The following is an 8,901-nucleotide window of genomic DNA, read 5'->3' as shown; positions in this document are numbered from 1 at the left end:
CCGAAGCGATATGCTAAATAAACCTGGGTCTTTTGGCGTGTGCACTGAGGGATGAGCAAAGGTTACCCTCATTTTCCCTGGTTTTGTTCCTTTTCGGGTGTTTTGAAGCAAATTAGTATTTAAAAAAAAAATCCCTTTGGGAATGATGCATCCGAACACCATTCTCATACTACTGGCTTCTTTCATTCAAAGGATTGCTATGAAATTAATCATTATTTTTTCGAGTGTTTTTGAAAACGTTTGGCCAATGACAAAGCAAGTTCTGGACATGTGTCATGAACACAGTATTATACGTTTATCGCTTTAGTCTTGAGACCTACTTTTCATCCTCACCACCCGAGGGGCATGATTCTTTCTTGAACGGTGGGGCTGTATATCCTTTTACTCCGTTGCAAATTTCCGCGCTGAGAGCTGGCAAATGCTTATGTTCTAATCCATTCGCAATGCCCAGTTTGTGGGAGACACTTCTGCAGTCCCGTCAAAGTTTGATAAGATTTTGCCATTAATATCGACGTATAACATGTATTAATCACCGTAACAGACATCTGTACCGCCTCTTCCATGGCCCCTGAAAGCGGGGCTGCTGGGACCCCCCCCCCAAAAAAAATAGGTTGGTGCGTGTATTGTTCTCCAGAGGCAGCACCCCAGATATTCTGGAATTTATGTAAAATGAAAATATAGCCAAAATGACCTTAATTTTGTAGTGAACCCTACTTTTTTTTCTCAAATTTACTTCAACACCCCCAGTAAAAAAATCGTTCCCAGCGCCCTGGCGCCTTCCCTACTTGAGAGAATACAGAGACACACATTGTATTCACAGTGTGTTCACAGTGTATTGACATTGGCAGTGGATTACCAGCATCATGAGGATATAATTTCCACAATTAAAATGTTCCAAACTTTAATACGTGAAGATAAATTCAATATTTGGATACCTTTACAATGTGTCCACACAGTGGGCAATGTGGAAATTCGATTAACAATGTGAAAAGGCTAAACGTTATTAACAGTCTGAGGGTGCATGAATTCACACTGTGGACTCGTCGATGCTTTGAGTGTTGACACTGACAGCGTGTTCGCAAAGTGGACTGTGCAGAATGAGATTCAAAATGTTAAATGCTCAAACTTTACAGTGTGAGTGTACTTTCACACTATGAACTGTGGACACGTTGATGGTGTGAAGGTCCACAGTGTGATAATATAGTGTACTGCTAGAAAATGTAATTCACACTGTGAAAATGCTCAGGCCTATATATATAAACAAACGCTCAGGCCTTACAGTGTTGGGGTGTTCCACACTGTGGACACACCTACTGTGTGAATGTTCCCAGTGTGTTCCAGTATAGAGAAATGTGTGAATTTAGATTCACACTGTTAAAATGTTCACACCTTTGAGCGTTAGGGTGATTTCACATTGAGAACATTTCCACAGTGTGTGTGTGTGATCAGTGTGTTAATATAGTGGATTTTGTGAAATGAGATTCACACTTTTAAAACGCTCACATCTTTCAGTGTGAGGGTGATTCACAATGAAAATATTTCCACAGTATGTGATTAGTGTATTAAGATAGTGGACTGTGTGAAAGTATGACACACCGTTAATTCAAATGCTCAAATTTGACAACGTCAGGGCACATAATTTCACACTGTGGACACCTCTTCTTCGTGAGTGATCACAGTGTGTTCATATAGTAGACTATGAAAATGTCATTTGCACTGTTAAAACACACAAGCCTTAAAGTGTGTGGATGATTTCACACTGTTGAAAAGTCGATACTGTGACAGTACGCAGTGTGGTAATAAAGTGCACTGTTTATTCGCTCAAATTTGATTTGTGAGGGTAGTTTTACACTGCGGACGCCTCTACTGTGTGACTGTTCACAGTGTGTTCACAAAGTGGTCTGTGCGACACTGTAAAAACCAAGCCCTCCAGTGTGTGGGGGGGATTTTACATTGTGCGTCACGCTTTGAACACACTGTGTAACCCTGTTTTCTTTCCAGCAGAGAAATTCTGGCGGAAATCCATCTCAGCACCTCTCACTGAGCAACATTATAAACTGTATGCTGAATTAAGAATGAAAATACACTGAGGGGGTACTGACATGTACGTGTACGTACTGACCAACGCTGCGCAGCTCAGACAAAATGGAATACCTCTACAGTTTGTTCACATTGTAGAGGGCAATGTGAAATGTCATTCTGTTAAAATGCTCATATATTGTGAGTGCGATTTCACACTGTAGACGAACACGTAGATTGCGTGAAATACAGTGCACTGTGCAGAAATATGATTCACACTGTTAAATTGCTCAAAACGTACACTGTGGGGGTGATTTCACACTGTGGACAGGCCCACAGTGTGTGTGTGTGTGAGAGATCAAAGTGTATTAAGATAGTGGACTGGGAGAAAATGTGATTCACACTGTAAAAAATGCTCGCATTTGATTCGTGAGGGTAGTTTCATACTGTGGACATCTCTGCTGTGTGAATGTTCACAGTGTGTTCACATATTGGACTAGGTGAAAATGTGATTCACACAGTAAAAAGTGGTCAAACTTGATTAGTGGTGCGGGTAGTTTCACACTGGACACCTCGATATGTGTGTTCACATAGTGTGTTCACAGTGTGTTCACATAGTGGACTGTGTGAAACGAGATGTCCTCTGTTGAAATGCTCAGAATTCACGGAGGTGAAGGTGATGTAACACTCTGTTCCACGCTGTGAACACACTGTGCTCTTCTTTCCAGCAGAGTAATTCTGGCAGGAACTTCCATTTAAACACCCCTGACTGAGCAACATTATAGTATTCTAATTTCCTTTCTTTTATACCAAACGTGATGGCAGACGCAGATCTGACAAAAAAAAACGAGAGATCCTAGTACTTACTGTACACCAGGGCCCCGTCTTACAAAGAGATGCGATTGATCCGATCAACCACAACTATGGAAAGCCAGCAACGGGGGGGGGGGGTGTCCGGGGAGTAGATGTCCTGAGGGGTTGGATGTCCGGGGGTGGATGTCCAGGGGTAGATGTCCTGATACGGTAGTCTATTCATAAATTTATATATTTTCTTTAAAAAATTCAGTGTGGTTATCGTTGTTTACAAAGAACAAAGTGCATGGAAATGTTTGGATTGCCACATGGTTGAGTTTGATCGGATTACTCTTAACTCTTAGAAGGACGGGGCCCATATAACTACAATTTACTTCAATTTCAATTCAAGTTGTTCCTTATTCTTATAAAACCCATTTGGAAAAGAGGAAGTCCTTTTTAAGGTGACGGGATTTTCGAAATAATTTGATAACAGTTATTCTTTTTCAGTAAAGGTTAATAGGTTGTAAAGAAACGTATTTTTTTCCATTGATTTACGTTGAGGTCATAGTTCTTTGAGAAGGGAAGCTACCGTGCAGTTCGTTTATCTAAAGACTCATTATTAAGTCCGCATATTTTCCTTAAATCACTTTGCTCTTATCATTATTACTATTATCATCATCATCATCATCATCATCATCATCATCACTATTATTGATGTTTTATCATTATTAGTATTATCATTATCATCGTCGTCGTCTCCATCATCACCACTGAACCATTACCATTACTGGAGTATCCAAAACATTGCGAAGTTTGGTGTTGGTAAGGTTTGCTGGTGGTAATGGTAATGTTAAATATAATGAAGACGATCGCGATGATGATGACGACGACGATGATGATAATACTGATAATAACAATACCTTGTTATGACGATTTGGAGCATTATTACGGCATCATTCAAGTACTGGTTTAAAACAACAACAACAATAATAATAATAATAATAATGATAATAATACTACTACTAATAATAATGGTAATGGTATTATGATGATGATGTAGACGAACGAAGACAATAATACTAATATTGATAAAACATCAATAATAAAAATGATGATAATGATAGTAATAATAACAAGAGCAAAGTGATTATATGAAAATATGTGGACTTGAGCCTGAACGTAGGAATATTGATAATACCAACAACAACAGCAACAACAACGACAACAACAATAATGATGACAATAATCATTATTACCATTCTTATCATTGTCGTTCTATTATTAATAATGTGATGTAATTGTTGTCGTAAATATTTACATTCCAGAACAAACAAAAGGATCTACGTAAATTTGCTCTACACATGATAAAAAAATCAATATTTTTTAATGATCGTGGTTAATATTCTAACCATGCCACTATGTATGCATTACTCCACAGTGACTATGCAATTGTTGTTTCATATCGAATGTATAACCCAGTCCCACCGCGAAACCAGAGCGAAGCCAACGCAACGATCCTATAACCGAAAGATACTGATCGGATTCGGTCAGATCGCGCTAGTGTGACATAGGAGTAAACACTAGCCTCTATTTTGTTAGCAAAGTTTACAGTAGTGGTATTCTAGTCTGATTCTTCTCATTGAACATGCAAAATCGAGGTCAGCTGGCATGTGACGTGTTATTGCTAAAATTGCGCAAAATCTAAGGGAAATTCCCTTTTGGTTAATGACAACAAATTAACCTTTTACGCAGATTTGTGAAATACTTGTAATACGCAGTTTCCACTGTCGCGATTTGCGCCACGATTGGAACGATGATCTTAATCTTGGAGTAATCGAAGTGATCGTGTCAGATCGTGTCAGATCAGTCGTGGCAATCGTATTGATCGTAGAAATATTTTGAATGGTTCAAAAGGTTTTCGCGATTAGTTAAGAAAGGTCAATCGTGGCACCTCGTAAAGGATCGTAGGACAGGGGAACGAGGTTTTAATGGGACCGGATTAGGAGGGGTATCGGGTACGAGAGAGGTAGCTAGACGTCGCGACAGGGCGCGGCAGCCCGATCGAATAGTTGAGTTGATGTTCTTTATTGCTCATTCTCACTATCGTGCGATATTCTGCAGGCACAGACCCTGATTAAAATTTGATCAGCAAGTGTGTCTTCACGCAAAGACTAGCACGTACAAAACTTGCTGTTTCAATTCAGGACATGAGTAGGCTGCACATTCAGACCCGAGTAAAGGGTCTGCACAGCAGACTCGTCGTGTGATCCGTTATAGGAACGCCACGATCGACCTTCCGTTATACCTCTGCCAGATTTACTCTTTGTTGGCCATACGACTACTCAAAAACAATCGTTTTATTCAGTTTTATTCAAACCACCTATATTTAGCTATTACAAAAAATATTTAAACGGCGTTTACGACTCGCCGTACGGCCGCCGTAGAGCAAATTTTTTCTGAGGTATAACTGATCGTGGGAATCTTTGAACCATTCATATTTTTTTGCAATCATGATGCGATCAGGTACGATCTGATACGATCACTAGGATGTAGAGTCGTTGTGGCATAGTGGATAAGTCTTCGGACTTTGAACCACAAGGTCCGGGATTCAAATCCCACCAGGGCACTAGCGTCCTTTGACAAAGCGTTTATCTACATTTGCCACTCTCGATCCAGGTGTAGTAAATGGGTACCCGGTAGGAAGGAATTCCTTGAATGCTCGATGCGCCCGATCAGGGTAGCCGTGCTAAACCCGGGGGTAATAGTATGCAGCGCTTAGAAACATTTGTATTAAGCGCTGTATAAATGTTGCATATTGTTATTCTTATTACGATTGTTACACGATGAATATCACCATTTCAATCGTAGCGCCATTCGTAACTGTGAGGAATGTATATTAGTGCTGACTTCCATCGCTCCTCAGGCTGAACACACCGCTAGAACAAAGTGAATAAGCGGCCATCAGTATTTCGTTTTTTTTTATTAGCAATTCCCTAAATCAAGAAATTATTGGTGTTTCATAATAGAAATGAGTAAAAATAATATCCAACTTATTTATGTCCCACATTCTCCAATTTGTTGGCAATTGTCATGCTCATACTTCACACCAGTAACGGTATAAACTCGTGTTCTAGTTCAAACCACATCTTCATGTGTAAATTTACGTATCCACATAATTCGATTACAAAACATATGAATGGCACAGCGATATCCTGAAAACCAAACAGATGACACAAAAACTGTCCACAAACTGTATTTATATATATTCATTAAATCAGAACAATTCTGACTGGAAATGCCGATGGCAATTCACTTTTTCAACAACAAAAACAACATTTCTTATGAAAAAATCATCTACTGGGTATTAGATTCCACAATAATGAAAGAAAATGAATTACAATCATTTTTTTCATTTACTATTATTTTTTTATATTTATTTCAACGCTGTGGAGCGTTGTGGCCCAGTGGATTAGTCTTCGGACTTTGAAACAGAGGGTCATGGGTTCGAATCCCAGCCATGGCGTAATTTCCTTCAGCAAGAATTTGATCCACGATGTGCTGCACTCAACCCAGGTGAGGTAAATGGGTACCGGTAGGAAGTAATTCCTTAAGAAGCTGTGTGCGCTATGAACGCCTAGCTTAGCCGGGTAATATAGGAGCGCCTTGAGCACCTAACAAGGTGGATATGTGCGCAATATAAATATCCTATAATATCATTATCATTATATAGTATTACGTGAAGTGGAGCTAAATAACACCCCGATACAGTTCTTATCCTTCTGACTTGAGTCATTAGGTTATATTTTATAGGACTAAAGATGGCGCACTTTTTCTTGCACCTCTCAGAATGTTCATTGCATTTTTGTTTTTATATATATATATAAAAAGTCCAGAACGAAAAATAAAATAATTCTAGTGAGTCCTTGCAAAATTGAGATTGAGCGACTGAGAGGGGAGGGGGGGGGGGGGTGGAGCGAGGAAGTGAGAGAGGTGGAGAGGGGGTAGTGGAGGCAAGGGTGGGGTGAGAATCACTCCGCAAAATTTGCGGTGTTGAATTACCATCAGCCACACCAGAGAAGTGTTAAACAACACCAGTTTGATTTTGGTCTAACACCAGATAGGTGTTTATACAACATTACTATCAAAACAGCATTCGCTTGATTCTAAACTGGTGTTGTTTCAATACTTCTCTGGTGTGGACATAATTATATAGATTCCGGCTGGTGGTAAATCAACACCGGAATTTTCATTTTTATTCGTTTGTGAAATCTAGATTATTTTCTATTTTTTCTTCAAAATTGCAAAGTCGTAATGACTAAAGCAGTTCCTATATGTTATGTAATCATCGTCCGTCACCAATCCTGTATAACTTGCCAACTGGTATCATTGGGCATGTTGGATAGACTTCTTAGGTTAGAAATCTCAAAAAGATTTTAATCTGACAGAACGCTCTATCAATCAAATTGAGTGATTTCTTTTAATCTCATTTATTCTTAAATCTTACAAGTTAAAATGTTCTTAGATATTAATTCATAAATATTGTAAATACCCTCAAGATTTGGATCAAATTCAGTTTCGTGGTCGTTATTCATTGAAAAGACTTCAATAAAATGAAATGAACAAGATGATATCAAAATATCAGCATTTTTAATGTGAACCAGCACTTCAATTACATCTTTTGTAACAATCGTAGTTGATTGATATGTCGTCGAATATACACCAATAATGTAAAATGTCCCATATCAATAAATTTATGATTGCAACGTAATTATACTAAAACATATAATATACACATTTACATAAGTTCCCAAAATAAGAGTTTCATGCCCTAAAATCATCAAATCCACTGTATTAAAGATTTGTATTTGTACCACATTCTTAAACAAGCAACTTATCATTTTTATAAAGCAAATTCATTATTTTTAGTGCAAGTGTATAAAAAAACAACCCTGTTTTTAACATTATTTTTAGAACAATTGTTCAAATAAAATGTTTTCTAGGAAATACATACACAATAACCGGTGTGTTGGTTTAGTTGGTATAGCGTTCGTCTAACAACCGGGGGGTCGGAGGTTTAAACCCCCGTCGCGTCGACCAAAAGACGTTAACAGTTGGGAGTTGCTGCTACCCTATTTGGCGTTCAACGACTAAAGGGATAGAGCCTCGTCGATCTGGCGCTGCACAGCGGCTGCCGGGCCAACGATCAATTGGGCAAAGCAAATTTTCGGAGTATTTCATTTCATGTCTATTTCGAACAATAACATATGGATTTTTTTCATATTCTTTTATCTGAAGAAGGAATAGTGAATTTATTACATTCTCAATTAACAATATTCATCGTAATCAAATGACGTCGTCAGTGATGTATTGTCATGATATTTCCACCCTTAAATACCATTGCAAAATGTGGGGGTTTTATTATTATTTTTACAGAATATGGGGGACAAGGGTTCAAGCATGCGTTAAAAATACAACTATTGGTGCTTGATGTTGCAATACACATGATACACAATCAAAATCGATCTTCAACTGATAGCATCTATTTGATGTACAGACTATTCGACTACCATTTTATGCTGTTTTTGGATTAAAGCGGCGCGACAATTCAAGCTACTCTTCTCCCCGAAAATACAATATCGGAATTAGAACATTTTTAACGTTTTTTTATAACAAGTGCATACCTAGATACCAATAATGGATATAGCATTTACACTTATTGGAAAGCAGGATAAAGAGCATTGTATACATGTAGATTAGATGACTTGCTCACGGGCATAGGTGCCGCGGCCGGGGATCGACCCCCGGACTTTCCATGTATAGCCAGGCGCCTTAGACCACTCGGCCACGGCACCTCCACTGGACATGCAACATCTTTATCAATCAATTTCATTATATACAAAATTATGCTACGAGCATGTTAAAATACTTCATTTAAAAAAAATACCACTGCGACAAAAAAGTTGATTCTCTTCAAACACCATCTGCTCCTTCACTAAGTTGTGATACAGAATATGTATATAATGTTGCCTGATTGAGCTGAATGACCGGAATCACAATTTAAAATATAAACACATAACAATCAACCAA

This window comes from Lytechinus variegatus, chromosome 12 (assembly GCF_018143015.1).
Source record: "Lytechinus variegatus isolate NC3 chromosome 12, Lvar_3.0, whole genome shotgun sequence".
NCBI lineage: Eukaryota > Metazoa > Echinodermata > Echinoidea > Temnopleuroida > Toxopneustidae > Lytechinus > Lytechinus variegatus.
Note: the sequence above shows the minus strand (reverse complement) of the source record.